Source organism: Apus apus, chromosome 2 (genome assembly GCF_020740795.1).
Source record: "Apus apus isolate bApuApu2 chromosome 2, bApuApu2.pri.cur, whole genome shotgun sequence".
NCBI lineage: Eukaryota > Metazoa > Chordata > Aves > Apodiformes > Apodidae > Apus > Apus apus.
In genome coordinates, this window is record NC_067283.1 from 14,037,306 (window position 1) to 14,059,241 (window position 21,936).

Here is a 21,936-nt window from a genome sequence, read left to right on the forward strand (position 1 = left end):
GGCCGAGGAGAGAGGAGGGCGCGTGATGTGCCCTCACATGCCGCTTTCCCTGCGTTCAGAGCTTCCCCAGTCAAAATCCACTTTGTTGGTATCACCAGAATGCAAAAGATAGGGGTTGTGCATGCTTTTTATTACTTGGGGGTTTTTGTTACTTATTTTTACAATCTCTGCAATCTAAACAAATCTCATGACTACTGGAAGTCTGAGTCATGGTAGATGGACGGGTACACTGATAATTTGATAACAGAAAAACACTTTTGTGTGTTCATAAAAAATGCTTTGACTTACAGCCCCACATCCAGGGAACCATCAGTTGTTACTCTACCAGGCATCTCATGATTCCTGCTGTTTTCATAAGATCTGCTCAAGTCAGATGATTACAGGAAGGACTTCCATGTGTTCATCCTACATTTTTTTTCAGATCACACATCACACACACACACAAAAATCACTATCTTTGAACGTTTATTTGATGCAAGTGTACCCTGATGGGGTACAGAGAAACAGAAAGAATTAAAAAAATAATAAAAACAAAAACAAAACACCAACCTATTTTGAGGATGTTTTCTTCAACTTTGTGACGCTCCCAGACACATGGGTTGGTGAGTTGCATCGTCCCTTTGTGTTTTCATAGTTTAAGATGAATAATAATAGGTTTAACATGTTTTATTACTGTCTCCAGTAGTTTGCATCTAAACAAAAGGCAATAAAGTATTTGCTGGTGCTCTCCTTTAGTAATATTATCTTGTAGGACCTCATGGTAACTCATGGTCATGTCCACCACCGTGTAGGCCCTTGCATGCTGAGGGCACTTCATTCTCCTCCTTTGGACCACACCCTCCTCTTCAGCTGTCAGCTGAGCCTGCTTGCAGCCTGCTTTTCTGCTCACACTAGGCCAGGGCATAAACTGTCCTCGTCTGCAGCACCGATTAAATCTCTAATGGGCATAAGCAGCAGTAAGAAAATTTCAAATACAAATCATCTTAGTATACATGCAATAGAATAACACACAGTTACTGAAATGCCTCGCTTACCAGATCTCACAGAACCTCAACAGAGCTGGAGACATCACTGTAGAATTATCTGGTTGCTTGCCTGCTGTGGCTCCCTGACCTGCCCTGTTTAATCCTACCTGCAGGAACTGGAGACACTTTCTAACCCATTTATGGCCTTTTTGACCAGTCGTCTCCCAGCATGACTACTGCTAGGGCAATAGTGCCATTGTCTTCTAAATACATGCTTGGGGAATGTCAATGGGGAATCCATTGTGTTGCCTTGTCTTGCTGTACCAATCCCGCTAAATTTTCTAGGCATGCATACAGCAAATATGTCATTACCCCTAATTACTTAGAATCTTCTTAACAGCTCTACATCTATTGTGGCAAATCATTTGTCAAATCTTGGAATTTATACTTTTTCCACAATTTTCATAAGCTTTGAAACAAAACAAGCAATAACGTAATGATGGAAATGGGTAAAATGCAAAGCCTGTTTCTCTAAGTAGATAAGCAGAACTTAAAAGGGCATGTTTTCTTCATCAAAAAGGAATTATTTAAACTTTGGTTTGTATTTTAAACTAATATTCTAAAAGTAAACATTTAAAAAGCTTTTAAATATTAAGCATTTAAAAGTTGCAATCATCAGTTGTGACCATGTAATCACTATGTGGCTTCATAGGTAGCTATTCCTACCTTGCATTCTTTTGTTCTGAATTTTTCATATACTTCTGTTCCTCTTCTCTTCACCCTAAAAGCTTGCTGAAGTGTATTCTAATGACAATACATATTTAAAGTCAAAGAGAAGGAATGCTGCTCTAAGGTAATGGTCTCCTGCTGGTACATAAGAGCTGAGAAAAGAGCACAGGTGAAATATGTCAGGAAAGCATATTTGGTTTTCAATTATGATTATTTCAGATAGATCAAGTATATGATGCAAATGTAATTGTATTATTTGATAAATATTGATACAGTAAAGCAAGAAGAGTCAGTCCACTGTACCTTACTGACATGCTTAGATGCCATGTATGTCACAAGATCTTTTGTGTCTCTCCTTAATTAGAGAACATTCCATTCTTGAGGTTTAAGATGATGTATTTTAATGAGTCTGCCCTCCTGAGCATCTTCATGCATCAGCTGAGGAACACCATAAAGCTCCTTAACTAAGGCCAAGGATTTCAAGACTGGTCAGCACTCTGGTATCTCTGTTTACAAAGGGCTTATTCCTGCACAAAGATATTTTTAAATCTGTAGCATCTCCACTACACAGAAGAAAATGGAATTTAATAGGTTAAGTATTAATTATGTGATCCATTATATTTTGTGCTTGAAGTCTTCCTGGAACATTGTTGAAAAATCTGTTTCAGACCAGCAGATGTAGGTCGGGTCACAGTTTTGCTTAGGTAAGCTTTTAATCTATTTTGAATAGATAAAATAATGAATTTTATTTAATCCATTACTACTTTCTGCTTGCAAGCCAAACATAAGAAGCACAGTTTAAAAAGAAATCCTTATGGTACGTGATTGGTGACAACCAGATCTTTTGATTCTGCTGTCTTTCCAATGCAGTCTGAGAAAGCTGTGTCACACAATACCTTCCTATTTGGGCACACATTTGCTCTAAACCCCCCTTCAATAAGCAGGTACATTTCCAACTAGAAGAGGTTGCTCAGTGCCTCATCAAGCCTGACCTTGAATGTCTCCAAGGATGGGGCCTCCACCACCTCTCTAGGTAACCTGTTCCAGTGATCCACCACCCTCAAATAACTTTTTCCTAACATCCAGCCAAAACTACACTTTTCTAGCTTAAAACCATTACCCCTTGTCCCATTGTTACATGCCCTTATGAACAGGTCTTCCCCAGCCTTCTTACAGGCCCCTATGAGGTATTAGAAGGTTGCTATAAGGTTCCCCTGGAGTCTTCTGCTCTTCAGGCTGAACAACCTCAACTCTCTCAGCCTGTCTTCAGAAGAGAGGTGCTCCAGCCCTCTGATAATTTTTGTTGCTCTCCTCTGGACACATTCCAACAAGTTCCTGTCCTGGCTGTGTTGGGGGCTCCAGAGCTGGACACAGTACTGCAGGTGAGGTCTCACCAGGGCAAAGTAGAGGGGCAGAATCACCTCTCCTGATCTGCTGGCCACACTTCTTTTGATGCAGCCCAGGATGCAGTTGGCCTTCTGAGCTGCAATTGCACGTTGCTGGCTCATGTCCAACTTTTGATCCACTACCACCCACAGGTCTTTTTCCATAGGACTGCTCTTTAGCATATCTTCTCCCAGCCTCTACTGTTATCTCTGGTTGCCCTGACCCAGGTGCAGGACCCTGCACTTGGCCTTGTTGAACCTCATGAAGTTCACCTGGGCCCACCTCTCCAGCTTGTCCAGGTCCCTCTGGATGGCATCCTATCCTTCTGGCATATCAACCACACCAGCCAGCGTGGTGTCATCAGCAAACCTGCTGAGGGTGCTCTCAATGCCACTGTCAATATCATTAATGAAGATATTAAACAGCACTGGTCCCAGTATGGACTCCTGAAGGACACCACTTGTCACCATTTTCCATCTGGTCAACTGGGTCATACCAAAAACTCTGTAATAGCTTAATCTCTTTTTACTATAATATTAAATTCTAAATCAACTAAAATCACAGTGATGAACACACCTGAGGAAGGTTAATTATTATCCCTCTGATAATTCTATGTGTTATTACTTACATTTATAGTTACAAGCCTAAATTCAGTAGCAGTAAAATACTTTCTTCCTCAAGGCAAGCTCAGAATGCATCATGCTCGATTCTGACCCAACCCACACAGCAAAGCTTGTCACTGTGTTCCTCCAGAGAATGCCCTTGTGGATCTTGCCTTAGATTCCCACCCCCATGGATCTGGATGCAATACTCCTGTGGCAGATTTCCCCTTTGCTCAGGATGTTGATTCTTCCGGGATTAAGAGAGTTTTCTCTTATCCCAGATAAGTTTAATTATATTATTTTTCATTATTATTGCCATATTATTCACCAGCTTGAAATCACGGCAGCAAGAGGTACTTTCCCCCTCAGCTAGGGAGATTGTTCATTGGTTTAGGTGAACCACTTCAAGAACAACTATACAGGAATATTTATATATAACTATTTCTAATTTTCAGGGGTGGAGCAAGGTAAGATCTGTACTTGGAAGGAGCCAGAAACCCATGCATTATGCATACAAGGGAAGATGACCCATACAGCATAGATCTGCCATGGGAATTGGGAGAGGAGGGGTCAGTTTAGCAAATTGTACCGTGGATGCTTTTGCACTATGAAGGAAGGCATGGGCAATTGGATTTAACCAGCTGGGTGGAATTCAATTGGATTAGCTTTGGCACAGTTTCACATACTCTTCATTCATCAGTGAATGGAGTAACTATATTGGAAAACCACTGGGGAAAAACAACATTGCCCCTGATGCTACTGACATAGGCAGATAGAGCACAATTCCATACAGTCTCTTTCTGTGTTTCTCTCTCTCTTCATTGTCTCCCTAGTTAGATATTTTTTTGGTGCCAGTGTGTGTCTTCCTATATCAGGATTGGCTGCCTTTTCTTAGTCTGAGATCTTGGCACGTAAAGAGCATTAATTGCCCAATAGTATGGCTTGATGACTATGAGCAAGGGTGGGAGTACCCCTTCTTGAACAATAAAACCTCTAGTAGAGAAAAGCCTAACTACACAAAACAGTGTCTAAAAACAGGCAGTGGTGCCACAAAGCACTTTGCCTGCTAGAGTTTATATGGAGTATGAATAAGAGCCTACTCTGTTTTAGTCCTTTTTGCTTGTGAGAGAACCCATTCTGTAAAGACATATCTGTTGATCTGTTCTGATTTCATACAAGTCTAATAAAATCCATCTTCTTTAGTTTCAATTAAGCTAGTCCTAGTTTACACTAAGAGAGAGATCTGAACCAGGTCCAGCAATCTGGGATAGCATGTTCAGATAGAAATTATTTATCCCAAATTCATCTAAGGAAATAAAAAAAAAACACCCACATTTGTACCCAACTCTAAATACCTAGTAAAAGTATGAGCTTACAAATCCTGTATTGTGAACTAATATAGGCTAATATGCAAGGGGCTCAAGTATTTGGAAATAAAGCTCACCAGAAAAGCATGTGTCTGTACATAGATGTGCTCAGGCTGAGCCTTCTATATGAAGAGCATCAGCAAAGTTTATTACTTTAGCCTACAGCTCCCTAGAAGACCAGCCTTTTTAACTAGAACAACAAAGCTTTGTTTGAAGAACAGATGTGAAGAAAAGTTAACAGAGCCAGGGAATCAAGCTATGTAGGGTGATCTGTACTGACTAATCTAAAGAACTGTTCTGTGAAACACATTCTCAAACTGAGTAAAGTTCTGCTAAATATTAACATCTATATTGAATGAAAATAAAATAAACTTTTCTCAGTTAACTTTCAGATCAGGAGGTGAAATGAAAGAATGTGGAAATTTTCAGTATGAAAATTAAAGCTCCTGAAGTGTGCAAATGTCTTTTCAATAGAGAATTGTCCAGGCATGAACCTTGTTGATTTTTACCAAGGTACTAACCGCAATTATAAATACCTATAGCAACTTATTTAGAATTGCAGAGAGGTCAAAAATCACCCTTCTCAAGACAAATCCCCTAAGTTTCTGTGTATATGCCTGGAAAATGCAGAAAATGGAAATATCAAACTGAGAGGTAATGAACCAAAAATTAATTAATGTACTTAACAAACAGCAGATATATCATTTTGAGTGTGTATTTCTTAAAGATTTTGTTCAATTTCCTCAGGTCCTGCATGGTGTTAGGCAGTACTTTGAAAAATAGTGTAAGATTGAAAGCTATGCACCTAAATGGACCAAAAGTTTTTCTTCATTTTCTGTTTGAACACTGAACTCTGTCCACCATGAATGGACATTGCTATCTCTGTCCTTTGAGCAGAAATGCTGGCCTACACATGTGATTAAAACATTCAATTATTTGTATTTTTTACAGGGTCCTTTCCCTCTCAATGAAAAAATATCCAAGACAAAACCAATCTTACAGAATTGAAATTGAGGCTCCCATATGAACATTTAAAATTTTTACCTCAAATACAGCAAAAGGTGGCATGATCATTAGAATAAATTTCTACTACTTTGGCAAAAAAGGAAGGAAAAACTTTCTCCTTTAACCAGGTGAAGTTTGCTTTATTTTTACTTCAGTTGCTGTCAGACACATCATAGGTGATCTGAAGAGAAAGCCTGAACTCTTTCTGCTTGTTACTACATTTTAAACTACATAGTCACAGAGAGAGCTGTACTGCTTGCTTTATTTTCACAAATAACCATACACTGATTTGCATGTAGTCAAGAAACCCAAATTCAGTTTTTTGCTCCATTGCAGACTGTGTACAAGACTTTTGAAAATCCCTTCATCCTTGTTTCTCAGATTCCTTTCAGTGTAATGGGAACAATATAAACTCAGTGTATTAAAGAGTATTTTTAAGACTAAAATCTTTAAAACAGCAAGTTGTTCATGTGTCATAGGAAAGGGAACCAAATAAATAAAATGGCTGTATTACTCTGTAATCATACATATTCTATCCTATTGTGGTACTCCTGATGGGCACACTAACATTGCTTCACTCAGACAGTGCCAGTACCTCTCATTAAATGTGAAACAAATTCTTGTACATTGAAATGCATTTTGCCTCTTGTGTAAATCCCTAACTTTGCTGCCATCATCACTTAACAAGCAGATATATCAGCTGACAGAAGAAATGCCAATGTGAGAAGAGTAAGCTTGTATGTTTAAAAAGTCATATTTTCTCTATAAATAGAGTTGGTATAAATCACCAGTCTGCAAAATGGGCCTGGAAAAATTAGTCACTGACCTACAAACGCTTCCTGCTGGATGTCTGTGGATCCATTTCACACAGTTGAAAGTAACAAGAACTAAAGCAAATAAAAAAGTAGGATCATGTGGTAAAATAAAGAATAGAGTGTCCTAACAAACAAAAATAAACCCAGGAAGTACAAATAATAAAAATACTTTAATACAAATTTGCAATTATTCTAAATAATCAAAAGGCAAAATTACTAATTTGAAGTTACTTTTTAAACAAAATCAGGGAATACTTTTTAAACTCTTAATGAGGAAATTATTGTATATTTTTACTGTCCTGCAGTCCTGGAATGTTAGCAGCTGGCCAGTCAGAAGGCTTTGTGATCTCCCATTGCATCTAGCAATGTGTGGCTAAATGGGGAACTCAGCACAGCAATTTCTGTAGAAAACTGCTGACTACCCTTGGGAAGGATATATTAAGTTTGAATTACACTTCAAATTAAAGAGAATATAATTTATGAAGACATTTTTATCTCAAATTAGGATCTAGCTTACTGTTTTTCATTTCAAGTTAATGCTGCCCTTTTCTGGTGGAACTCTTCAGCCAACACTTGACCAGTGTCCTCACCTGATAGACCTTTGTCACTCATAAAATACCCCTTGGGGAGTGCTACAGGAAATAACGTGCATTAGAACAGTTATTTTCTTAGGCCCAGTTCCCTGCAATACTAGGTTTGTTGTAGCATAATTTTGTTGCACTCATGAGTGTGACACTTTAAAAAAAATGAATAATATGATGATGAGTCTGCCCATGTATTTTAAAGCTACTCAACTAGCAAGGACAGAGACACCAGATTTTTACATTTCAGGGACTTTAAAGTGTCACAAATTTTGACAGTTTACTAAGTCCCAATAAATAACATGAAATTTTATTGCAATATATTAATATAAATTGCAGCTCTCCTAGATATTTTTTGCTCCAAACTGAGAAGACAGACCTCCTCAATTTAATTTCTAAAACCAGAAAGGTATCTTGTACAATAAAAGACAGAATATCTGTCTATAAGCATATGCACATCTTCTTCAAATTTTATTATAAAATTTCTAAAATAGCAGAAAAAAAATTCAATAAATGGTAAAAGCAATTTTAAAAGATGACATTTCTAAAAGAAAACATTTTTTGTTTCTGCAGTCTCTGAATTAAAATAATTTATCATCTGGGTTGAATTATGGGAACTGCAAAATTTGGTACAAGATTACAAAGCAAAACTCTTTCTTTGGAGTGTTTAGGTACTTCAGGTCAAATGCTTGCAGTTGTCCCTTAAAGGTCTGAAGCTGATGAAATCCACTCTTTGGACTTTATGTATTCAAGTTATTCAAAGTCTCTTCATTGTCTTGGTCCATAATAAAGTTGCTAAAGATACATCTCACTGTTTAAAACTGTGGTTTATCCATAATGATAATACAGTATTTTTTTCTGAGTCTGTAAACTGGTTTCATAATTTTCCCAGTTGTTCAGGCTGAGATATGTTAAGAATTCACAGCTGGTATGGGACTGTCTACATAGCTAAAATATGTCTTGGTGGTGGCTAATACTTCTCATCAAATACATGTTGGCAAAGCATCAAGGTTCATGATAAACCATGCTGCTGGCCACAGTGTAGCCAATAAAAGGAGAAAAACTATATATTAAAATAATGCAAAATATATTTTCTATCACTCATCTAGATTGTTAGGGCTCACAGACTCTAAGTTTTATCTATACCATTTATCACGCACAATCCTGTTGACAACAGTCAATTGCAGGTACTAATGAAGCAGTAATGTTAGAAGCCTGCAGAATAATGAATCACTGACAACTGAATTGTAAGGTCTGTCAATAGGGAGATTCCCAACAACTCCAAGACCTGAGCAGCTATTCACTCCATCATCTCTCTAACAGTCACTGCTCAGCTTCAGCACATCTGTATTTATTAGGAATACTCTTTTTTTTTTTTCATACAGAACAGGTCATTTCATAAAGTGTATTTCCACTGACCCTGCATCAAATCACTTAGGCCCAATGACAACAACACTTGAATGTATCCAAGAGGGTAACTTCAGAAGGCAGATTTGCCACCCTGTACTTTGGCAGTAAATGCCTCACTGCCAGTGAAAGTAAACCAGAATCAATAGCCTAACTTTAACTTGCACCATTGAAAATCTCACCCTACAAAAGAAGTTTCCAATATACAGAATCCCTAGATCCTGCTAAAAGTACACAAATTATTTCAAAATGGCAAACACATATGGACACAAAACTGTCCCTCTTTCCTTTCCCTGTAAGCAACCACAGTACGTGACCAGAGGAAAGAAAATAATTGTATTGTTTCCTTCTGCACATAAATGCACAAGTTGTGAACTTTCGTTTCCTTAGATGATACAGTTTAACTTTTACATAGATCACCCCAGAAAGCCAAAACATGCTATCATATATCTAAATCACATGTGCACTGTTATAAAACTGGCTGTCCTGATGTTCCACGTGCATGATCGTGTCTGCTCCTCTCTGACAACATTATTATTTGTGTGGCCACATAGGAAACTACATTAGGAGCCTGGGTTGGTAGAAGCTAACTGAGCCCAAAAGGTTTTCAAATAGTTTCTAACCCAGCTTACCAAATAATGTGTGCTGATGTCATTACTAGCTCAAGAGAAGCAGTGGAAATATGTGACGGGGGAATGATAGGATTGTTTTTCTGGGTCATGGTCTCACTTGAGGGGCTTAAGTGACTGAGACAGTAGCCCAAATTTGGGAATCATGTTTGAGAGCAAATATATTCTCATCAATCCTCTTTCTTCATTACTATAATGCCACTTCCTTTTCCAGGGCAGGTCAGTGTTTTTTTCCAAGTGAGATGCTGAAATAAAAGCAGACCAGTATTTTTAGTCAAGAGAATTTGATTAGTGCCAGAAAACTGTACCTCCAGCAGTTTATTTGAAATCTCCCACTGTGCCATCCCCTCTATATTGGTTATATCCTTTGCTTCTACTTCAAGAACCTGGAACATCACACTGCATTACCGAGCACAGACTAAGAATCAGAAATATACAATACGGGTACTGAAACAAACACAGGATTTATTAATCCTGTTATCTTTATCTATCATGCTGGACCTCTGCTTATATAATTTTGGATATGTATTTTTAAGTAAAAGATCCCATGCTTTCTGCTGTGAATCATAATGTTCTATCAGAGAAGGAATTAGATATTTTCTACAATAGAAAAAAGTTCAACTGGAAATGAGAGACAACACAGACAAGTGGAGCTTAATCTCTTTTCATGCCATTTCTCAGAAAGAAAATACTAACAGCTACTGCACAATCACCCACCCACTCCCATCCACTACCATCAGCTAGACACGCAGCAATGGCGAGCTACTTGCTTCTGTTTCCCAAATTGCAATGTCACGCTAGTCCTGACTTCTGGCAATCTACTTGAGTGTTAACAGAGATGATACAATAGAGAAGATTGAGAAGAATATTATCTGGCTGATCACTATGCAAAAACAACAAAAATGTATTACATCAGGAAATAAGCAATTATAATAAATTTGAGGTGATTTTCCTTTTGAGAAGAGGCCTACAAGCACACAGCTCTGTCCATTCTTACTAACGCCTTTGAGATTATCCAGTGTTATTTTTATGAGAAGTGTTGGCGTGAGAGTTGTAAAAAATAATTTTCACACACTTGTAGAACAAGCCTAGCCTGGAAGAATTAAATCTTAGCTTCCTTGCAGTTGTCTCCAAGTTTACTGTATTCCACCTGAAAGATGAGAAAAATTATACCTTCAGTTCCTGGACTCTTAGTTAATAGCAGGCAGGTTTCATTCTAGCCATTTTCGAGATAAGAATACTTGCGTATTGTCCTGATGATCTCATTAATACTTCTACTTACAAAAGAAGTATACACGTCTGCAACTTCTCCTGGAAATATTTTTATGTGCAAAGGTCAATGTTTTCCAGATTTTGTCCAAGATTTCTAAACCCAGATATGTCCAGAGTAGACTACTGCATTGTCCATGTCATCTGCTTATCAACTCTGCAAGCATTAATTTTTCACATTTCCTGAAAAGTTTCACAGCATTGTATAGTCACACCATTCACAGCTGTGTCTACCAAGTGTACTCACTTCTTGCCCATGAAATATGGGAAATTCTAGTTTCCTCTCTCTGTCAAGGGATTCCAGTTACTGTTTCCATTTTACACAGGAGGAAACAGGCCCTTTAGAAGCACTATTTTATTCACCTTAGCATCATTCACATCTTCAAAACTTTTCTCACCCACAGTACATACAGTGTTGAGTAGGGGCTGTCTTGGTCACCATACTCTGTATACACATGAAAAATTATAAAGACTAATAAAAGTGGACTATAGAGTTTAAAATGTTATTGTTTCTGAGAGGTATTGATAAGACTGAAAGCAAGCACTTGAATACAGAGGAACAAACAGGTTTCTGTCAGCACAGAGAAGTAATCACACATCCTAAAGCTGCCAGCATCAGTGGCAAATGAAGACAAAAATAACTTCAAACATTTTCAGATCAGCACTGATTATAAATTTATGCTGTTCTTCTGAATGACATAATTTTTGAAGTTGACAGCTGGAATCCAAATAAACTAAATAACTATCTAGGTTAGACTACAGATATGGTTTGGGGGACTTTATCACAATATATAATTTGCACAATACTCAGTTTTAAACCTTCCTCCCTAACAAAGAAAAAAACAAACAACACCTTGCAAAGCGTTTAGGGTTTTTGTTGTGAGGGTTAGTCACAGGTAACAGTGAATTCTCATTTACACACCATTGCTGACAACTTACTGACAGAAATCCAACACATTTTAACAAAATAGCTTGACAATACTTTAAAATCTTCTCCTGAGATTGTGTATTTTCAAATCCAAGAAAACATCTGCATAATTGCCAAGAGTCACAGAGTCACACATTAGTTTAAGCTCTGTTTGTACTCTTATGCAATTGTCCCACTCTGTAAATATCCCTAACTTATTTCTAGAATACATTCAAAAGGTTAAGAACTACTCAGAAATAATTAAGTTTTTTACTAAACCATGGGTTATGCTAAGTAAAATAAAATACGGTGGCTGATAAGGATGAGTAAAGAAAATATTAACATTATCTAGTATTTAATGGTCACTGATATCTTCATAATTTATACGTATTAAAGGCTATGTATCACATTCACCAAGGTAGAATATTAATGAAAACAGGATGAGATACTTGATTAAACATAATGCAGTAAGGTCAGAACTAAAGAAAGGCTTCACTATCTAAAATGGGATATGAATGAGCTGGGATACCCCAATTCTTAAGATTAAGAGCTCCTGCCATGACTACAGTTTTGCCCCTGTTAACAGCTGTGCTTTCTTCAGTCCACATAAGGTTGCTCACACTCAGGCTAACCAGAATCCAGAACAGAGGCCTCATACCATTGAGGATTTCAGTTAGCTTCAAAGTTCTAAAACCTACCTCAGGCTTTCAGATCAAACTGGACCCATAAAGCCAACAAAGCCATTACTATCCTTTAAAATTATGTAATTCAAGCCTGGGATGCTTATGGAGCATCTCCTGTAGCACAGAATCAGAATCACTCTCCCAGATGTTTGGGACCCATATCCAATTCCATGCTAGTCAGGGTTTGCCATCTGTGCACCAATGTTCTGACAATACAATTTTCACTTCTTACCATAGCTGTTCCTCTCAGATTTTTTCTTCAAAATACAAGTCGATCTGTCTTGAGAAAGGCTAGGAATATGTAACTTTAGTGTTGGCTGTATCTTCACTAACTTTAGCTACTGAAAAGTCAGTCCTCTCCTCCTAGCTCTTCTCTGAACTGCTTGTTATGTTCAGTGGAAGAGACTTCATCAAGCACAAGTGATTCCATCCTCAGAGAGTTCTGGACTGCACCATGGAAATACTGAAACAGAAAATTAGACTACAGAGGAATACCTAGAATTTAGATGGCCATTGTTAGATAAGACAATATTACTTAAAGCCATTAACAAACTTGTCCAGGAGTCTGGAGAATGAAGTCTTGGACTCTCCATGTCTTCCCCTGTGAACACTTCCAAATTTTAATGTAAGGAGTCATGTATTGTGCAGAAAGCTTGTGCATATCAAGAGAGAGATCCAGTTAACCATACTCAGAACTAGGTATCTAGAGTTTAGACATGCAACAATTTACTGTATGATCTAACGTCTGGCCCTTAAGGTATTCCCACAGTGGGTTCGCAAATGTCATTGTAGTTCTCTTGACTACCGTCAACATGGCATGCTCTTTAAGGGGTGACCCTCTAGAAACTCTGCAGCGATGAGGCACAAGTAAATCTGCAGTCCAGGTTCTGGATGGGAAGTCCTCTGTTCTCCAGGCAGTTCTGTTTCTCTCATCACTGGATATGTTCAGCTTCATGAGTGCTGAATGAGAACCAGGTGTAGCACACCAGATTGAATACTTGGCTAAGACAGTAGGCATTCCTATTTTTTCCATCCCATTTGTTCCAGTAAACTTCATTTTGCCTCAGGTACCTACTGGATTTGGGGTTTTGTGTTGTTAGGAAGAGGTTGGTTGGTTGTTTTGGGTTTGAGATTCGGGGTTTTTTGCTTAGATAAGTAGCTTTAAAATAAAAAAAAAATAATAAAAAAAGAAAAGAAAATTAGAATGACATCTGTTGGTTCACATGGAAAAGCTGCTGCCAGGTTCAGCTAGGATTTCTGCTACAATTATCAGCTGACATGAGCAAAGAAAACCTGACAATTTGGGCAAAATATCACCATACTAAGTACTACCTGGTCATGTATCAGCCATGTTCCCTGTACGTTTGAATACCTTTCATCTTGCATGATATTGTTAAGGATTCAAAGAAAATCACTTAATCAGGAATATAATCTTTAATCACATTTAAAATTTATTTAGTCATTGTGCTTATGAAGTTATTTTATCCAATAGGTTTCTTTCCTTATCAAGTATGTATTTTAAAACTGAACTGCTGTTTTTACACCACTTCTTTATATTACTGCAAAATTAATGTTTTACTTTAATGGTATTATTCTTGTATCAGCAATTCCATTATGTGAGTTTCACTTTAATGGGCATCTGCCCAAGATCCCAGATAACTAATCTCTAAAAAGTGACCTACATACTTAACCATTGTGCCCATTCAAAAGGGAGACTAATTGACTCATATTTTTTGGTTTTTTCTATGCACAACTTCTCTAATGCAATTGCAAAAATCATTATACATTAATGATTTTTTTCTGTATATGAAGATTTTTCCCACTGGCCCATAGCCTAACCGATAATTAAGTTTATGCTGCCACTGTTAATGATGTTTTCCTTTGTCTTACACATAGTCTTTATGCAGTGCATAATAAACCCATGCAAGGGCTAGGTTTATTTTCTTATCATTTCAGCAGAGGTAGGCATTAGAATCAGAATCTTTTTACCTAATCTGCTGTAAACAGATTCTTTCAGACTCTTCAGATTTGCTGCACAGCTGAAATGTATTTTTCAAAACCTTTGCAGGGGGCAGAGGAGTTGGTATGGAAATGCTTTGGCTAGATTTACAGTCTGTTCTGAAGCTTTAGAGCACAGCTTTGATAAGCTTATTATAGGGGTGCCCTTTTTGCTGGGAGAAAGCTTTTCCTGCCTTCAAATACAAGCCAATACCTTTATGTTACCTTGGTACTCTTGAAAAAGCCCTTCAACACCTCTACTGCCATTCCCTTAAAGCGTGTATGAAAAAAGCCTATCCAACTGCATTGCCAAAGGTGGAAGCTGACAACCTTTCCAGAGAAAAATTAAAACTTGAACATCATTACCCAGAGGCAGCTAGGTCAAACTCTCCTACAAGAGCCACCACTCCAAGAAAAGACTTTGAAAAACAGAAGTTGAAGTTCCCCTATATCTGGTTTTGGACAAACATCCAGTATTGAACAGAGTTGTTTGTCCTCTCTCCTCATATGTTTTTGGACAGTGAGACCTCTGCTGTAAGTAAAAGAAAAAAGCTCACCGGTGTTATGAGGGAAAATCCATTTCTGATTCCCAGGGCACTAATGGCAGATACAGGAGACCAAACAAACAGGGAAGAATGTCCAGGGCTAATGTGGGCTACAGAAATGTAACATTTATTTCCTTCAGTCTAGAAAGGGCTGGGGGGGAGGGGCAGCAGTGCACACTGGAAACAGAAAGGCTTTGTCTGTGAAACCAACTGATCTACTCGAACAGTCCAACAGAGGTAATGTTGAATGTTGTTTGCACATAACTTTTCTAACCTCAGGAACGCTGCAGTCTGGGGAAGGGATAGCTAACCCAGCCAGATCTAACATTGGGCCAAACCAGCTATGTGAGAAGCTTTAAACTGTGCCCAAGTTAATATCACATTTATGACTGGAAATTGCATGGTATTAGTAACTAATTTAACTATTACATTATATAAATATGTAAATTAATATATTAGAACAACAATTCTGAAATCAAGTATCTTTTCATTTTTCATAGTACAAGCTCATTAACTTACCATGCAGAAATTCATTTGTTATTCTAGATCTTGAGTTCACATCCCATGTATTTGGCTAATTCTCTTCAATCAGGAAAAAAAAATATTCTGTTTAGGAGCTCAGTTCAGGCTTCATAGGAGCTATGGAAAAACACTACACTACACACTCCTGTATAATCTATGCACACAGAGAGCCACTTGCAGATATGACTATGGGATAGAATACTAGGTATTTATGATCATAATACGGAAGTGAGCAATTTATTTGAAAAGTGAAATACATCTAGGCTGAAGAATGGATTTTCTTAATCACTGTGCCTTTATCTATTTACCTGTTTTCTGTATCCCCACTTTTTATCTCCTCCCCCTTTCTACTGTCAAAGTGATCTTTCCATACGCCTTGACTAAAATTGCATTTTTCCTTTTCCTTTGACACTATTATGTATCAAAAGATACCAAAGTTGTATTATAGTCCATTTTTGTGACCTAGAACTAGTAACTACTATGCTTCAATGGCAGTATCTGCAATACCATTTTTTAGAGTATTTAGATAATATTCTATGATTATTGGAACTTACAGAAAGATTCTCATTTTGGTTTGCATTAAATGAGTCTCAGGACAGGAAGACTACAAGAATCCAATGGAGGCTACAAGGATGATTAAGGGACTGGAACACCTGTCATATGAGGAAGGGCTAAGAGACCTGAGGCTCTTTAGTCTTGAGAAGAGAAGACTAAGAGGGGACCTTATTCATGTCTATAAATATCTGAAGGGTGGATGTCAAGAATGGGCCAGTCTCTTGTCAGAGGTGCGCTATGACAGGATGAGGGGATTTGGCACCAAGTTGCAACACAGGAAGTTCTACCTCAACATGAGAAAAAACTTCTTTACTGTGAGGGTGATGGAGCACTGGAACAGGCTGCCCAGGGAGGCTATGGAGTCTCCTCTGGAAAATTTCAAGACCTGTCTGGACGCGTTCCTGTGTGATCTGTCCTAAGTATTCCTCTGCAGCAGGGGGGCTGGACTTGATGATCTTCAGAGGTCCCTTGCAATCCCTATGATTTTATGAAATTGAAAATCTGTCAATACATTTTTTTTTCTGTTATGGCTATCAAATTATAAACCACTTACTGCTAACTACATATTAACACAGGAGCAGAAGGAAAAATTAGTTTGTGTTCTTAATAGCCACAGATCATAGCACCCCTTATTTCTTTCTTCCCTCAAGAAATTCTCTACTTCTGAAATATACTTTGACTGCTTAATCAGTTTGGAAATAAAGTGTAGACATTTATACTCCACAAGGTGTCACTCGAGAACAGCTGGAAAAAAAACTTGTATTTTTCTTGTGAACTTAACCCGAAGGTCAGGAGCCACTAGCATTTCAACATCAACAGAGCGAACTACTCCTTCTACTCAAAGCTACTACAATGCAACAGTAGACAGTGGGTGGTTTTTTTTTTTCTTGTAAATAGTGTATTTTAAAACCAGCTTATTTTTAACTTAATTGCCTAGCTGAAAGTCTGCAAAATTGTCAGTAACAGTTTAAATCTTGGAAAGCATCCAGCAAGTATTTTTTCAGGGTACATTCCATTGCTCTTTAATCAACTACTGTGGGCTTAGGAAAGAGGCAGAGAGTAACCTCAAACCCAGCTTAGGTCTGAAAGGCTCTTAAGCTTTTTAATAAAATACACTTTGTCTGTAAACACATTATCTTTTTACATAAATGCGGTGTATTCCACAGAAATTTGAACATACTTCCAAATAACTAGTTGTCAGCAAGAAAACTAATGAAACCTCATCTTCTATGGTTCACTCTGCAAATAGGAAATTAATTCTCAGGACTCTTAGCAAGAGAGAATTCCAAGTAAGTTTTCTTACATCTATCAAACCTTATGTTTTAGCTTTTCCTTTAGTACATCCATGCCTACTTTGGTAGCCACCTTTTTTCATGAACTTTTGAGAGATCTTTGACACACCTATCAGCTTTAACTGAAACTGACCATCAGGTTCAAGATACTAGAAGAAATCAAGCACATTTCTGTGACATTTCACAGGAAAAAAGATTAGTATTTCAAGAAAATGAAAATCATCTACGAGAAGAGACACAATGTATCGAGTAGATCTATTAGCATAAGGGAGATAGTTATAGGTAACAATTTACAGAAGATACAACCACAAAAACTGAAAGCAATTTTGAAATGTTACTGCTTTTCATCTTGTGCTTGATACAGCAGAGCTATGATCCCTACATAGACCAAAAGGATTCTTAAACAAAAAATACAGAACTAAGGAGAAAAAAAAAAGTGAAAATTGGCAATACTTGCCTGCTTGCCTTACTGTGCAACACTGCAGCTTTCAAACACTTTCTTCACTCTATCTTGTTTTTTTTCCTGTTCCTCTCTGGCCGTATTTCACATTATGCCCACTTCTAGTAGACACAATTCAGAAAAGCTAGTTAGGTCAGGCCTCAAATGAGAGAAACAGAAAACATCTGCTTTGAAAATCTCAACAGGTTTAGACTTGTGTCAAGAAGACTGCAGTCCCCAGCTCATGTCCAGATCTTTGAAGTAACAGACAGCTTCCCTGGTAAAGAGGAAAGTGTGTGAGGACTTAAGTATTTTCTTGTTTGTACGGCAGCTGACAAAGTTCTGAAACCTTTTAGTTCATAAAACCAGGATCTTTGAGAATTTAAATCTTCCAAAACAATTTAATCCAGCAAAACTCCTCAGTGTGCATTCAACTTAAAAATGCATTTGTACTTCTCTCACTTTCTTAAGAGTTAATTAAAGCTAGAAACGGCATAAACACCTTGCTGAAAGGAAAAAAAAGTTAGGAGAACTACTTTAGAAAAAGCAGACCCACTATGCTCCAGACTGGTCTTGTTAAACAACTCTGCTGCAAATTTTACCTGGTAGGAGCACAGATTTAAAAACACAATAAAACAAAAAAAAGTAAAATTAAACCATTAAGGTCTCGTTCGAGGCCATTTGGAAATTGTATTTTTGCAACCACAAAACTAAAAACAATGACTTGGCTAGGCAGCCAGACTTCTGAACTGTGACATCTTTATGGCTATAATTCCATTCACAAGATGTATTAATCACACCTGATTCCACTGATATGGCTATTAAAGGAGAGGAAAAACCTCAGCAGTTACCGTAACAAAGACACTTCCTTCACTGTTTTTTTCCATTCAATTCATACAGAATGCAATGACGTTATTTTTTTTCCTTAGTCTACACACAGCATTCAGCTCTCACATTACTCTCTCTTTCTTTGAGACTTTTTACATATACAAGGTCATAATTATGTCTAACAAGCAAGTTGCAATAAGGAAGCTCTATCTCAAAAGTAGGAAAAAACCAGAAACCTGAGAAAATGGGCTAGAGAAGCTTCATTAGAGACAGAACAAGAATAAACTGATTTTTGCTATCAGCCATTGCCAGTCTGCATGAGATACTATCAAATTGCCCAAAGAATTACCTAACTAATTTCATTATTTTTTTAAATTAAGCAAATACTAACACAACTTTTGCTGGAATAATGAAATCATTGTTATCTCTCATCCAGAAGAGTCTCATAGTGCCTTAAAAAAACCCCGACTAAATTAAGCTCACTCCCTGTAAGACAGTATTTTATACAGCAATGCTGACAACCAAAATGCAGCTCCTTCTATCAGCTGCTTAAGAGCTCAGCATTCAATGCATTCTTACCATGCACACACCCACATATAAAATACCAGTGGATAAAACAGAAAAAAAAATGGTGGGCAAAGTAAGTCAATCCAAACCAGAAGCTGAGCAGACTCCTTTGTTTTCTCTGATGTGATACTTCATTCAGAGTAAGATCACACTAGATTTAGCTATTACACTGCTGTCTGCAGGGTAACAGCACGGATCAGCAATTATGTTTGCTAAGAATGGAAGGAAAACCCTGGAGAACCAAGTGGGAGACAATAGAGCCTGCACTCCTTAGGACTGTATCAGTGCAGGCAGAAAAAATGTTATTCTTGTAAACAAAAATCCATGGGAACTAACAATCAAAAAAAACTAACCCAAAAATCCCTAAAGAAGCCAAACCCACATCTACTCACACAATATACTTATTTTAATCACTTTTTTCCCAGGTCACAACAGACAAGAGACTCTGCCTGGATAGCCTAGACTCTTTACAACTCTGGTCCCCACTCCATTTAGATGGATAAGAAACAGCTGTAACTCAAAGCTGTACCTTAAGAGGAAAGTGTCTTTAACATTCCTCATTGCCCACAACTCTAGGAGGTTGAAGACATTTTTCAAGAGACCATTTCCCCTGAGCTACATTGAGGAAAAAAAACACAACAAAACAAAACAACAAACAACAAACCTCCATGCAGTTTTGTGTACAGCTTCCTGCTAAAGTAAAGCTCTTTTAGCTATCTGTCTCAAATAAATTTGCAACAGTTGCACGGTTTCAGCAAGGGAGAGTTCTGCACCATAGAGATGCAATTTTCTTACAAAAGGAAAATCATACTTAATTCAGCCTTTTTTTGTGGTACTGAAAAAAACAAAATTCCTGAAAATCAAATTCCTGAAAATCAAATTCCTGAAAATCAAATTCCTGAAATCAAAGCTTCGGCAGTGCTCAAATTCTCTTGTAATAAATAAACTCAGATTCATTTAATGTTTCTGTACTAGAAATAATACTGTGTTCCAAAGACCTTTCTCCTGCACCACACCAAGCACTCTGCTTCACAAATCTGAATTGGAATCAGATTCCTATGGAAGTGATATTGGTATCCAAAGCTCAGAACTAAGTTTTTATTACAGAGGTATGTGCTACCCAGCCTTGTCAAATGAGACAGTGACACAGCCATCCAATTAATTAAGACTGAACATCTCTCCAGTTGCTTTTGTACATGCTTACCAACCACATTTTCTGAAAGTAGAAACCACATCAAAGTGTGGATAAAGGCATTAAAACCAACAATACACACATGCTACAAGACAGGTGGTTTTTGATCTTGTGGTCAAGCAGTTCTTTGGAAGGAGCACTGAACCCAAAGCCTTGGTCAACTGAAAAATGAAGTAGGAAAATGGGGACAGAGGGCACATCCCAGTACTCAGGTAAACTGCAACAGCCAATATTGTTTCCTTAGGCTACGTGACTGACCGCCACATTATAAACCTTTCACAGAAATCAACAGTTAGTTTGCATACCTACAATACTTTTAGGAAAAGGGATGGATCTATCATTTACATAAAGAATGAGATGTGATGTGAAGAAACTCAAAGGGACAGCATTTCAGTTGTCACTGAGGGAGACATTTTTAACTCACTGTCTGATCCATTTTGTAATTCTCTGCATAGACTGTTTAGCCTTTGGATGAACCAGGAGTGGTCTCAAAGTGAAGACAAAATGCACAAGTTTCCTCTCTCCCATCAAAATGGATCCTCATGAAAAAGATCAGTAACTGATTTTTATAAGAACGGTCAGATTTAACCTAAGAAATTAAACACAATCATTATAAAATGATCTTTTCTTGGCAAGTATACAAGCATAGGCAGTTTTGCCCAGACTCCACAGCTCAGCTCCTAAAATAAGTCAGTGTCACCTCTCTCATTTATTTTCCTTTATAATCTAGACTAATTTGTATATCCTAGCATATATCTTATCACTTTAATCCTTTGATTTAATCCTCCACCATCTTGCCTCAAATAGGGCAAGATAGCAGAGGAGATTGATACACTGCAGAGACCCAGGCTCCAGCAGTCCCATCTCACATCAGTATTTTGGTATCCATTTCAGTAAGTATTTTGGTATTATTTCTCTGACAAACCCCAGTACTCAGTACACTGAGTTTTCTCTCAAATCTTTGTTTAATCTCAGGGAAGTCTTTCACAAAGTTTTCAATGTACATCTCTCAAACCAATTCAGAACTGGATTTATTGCTTTAAGTAGTAACTTTTGCAGTTGCAGTTTGACAACAGGTTCTTGGCATTTGTGCAGGCCTGCCTTTGCTCATTTTCAAATAAATGATTTCCTTCACCACAAGAAGTGTTCTAGTTCTAATTTACTGACTGTACATCTTAAATGTTCTTACCAACAAGCTCATTCATTCTCACTTTAAAATATTGAAATGTGTTGCTAATTCTGACAAAATTAATGTTATACCAAATTGAATTACTGAGATTTAAAGAATTATATGTCAAACTTTTTTTTCCCAGTCTTAGTCTAAATGAGCCAGGTATTGTTGACCTTTCTGAGGCAGAATACTTTTCCCTGGTGCAGATAAACAGATTAAATGGAGTTTTCCAGAATAACCAAACACTCTGAAAGCATTTGGGTTTAGCTCCCATTTATAAACAAAGCACGCTTGCACACACAAGTAATTATTTAAATTAAAAAATTGTTAATTATTTTAAAAGTATTAGCAAAGAAATGACTGTAGACTCCACAGACGTGGTACACAGAAGGATTCCTCCTGTCAAATTTCTAACTGCAGTTAGTAGCAGATACTACATAGCAGAAAAAGAGAAGTTTTTTACTGGAGAGACATCAACCATC

At 37.5% G+C, this 21,936-nt stretch overlaps 1 long non-coding RNA gene across 1 annotated transcript; it reads right to left on the minus strand.

Moving 5' to 3' along the window:
* Window positions 1–448: 448 nt before the first annotated feature.
* On the minus strand, window positions 449–10,193 carry LOC127380985 (uncharacterized). Its single transcript, XR_007888623.1, has 2 exons — window positions 1,998–10,193; window positions 449–1,846 (listed from the first exon to the last, which is right to left on the minus strand). It is a non-coding gene; the product is annotated as an uncharacterized LOC127380985 (long non-coding RNA).
* Window positions 10,194–21,936: the final 11,743 nt, after the last annotated feature.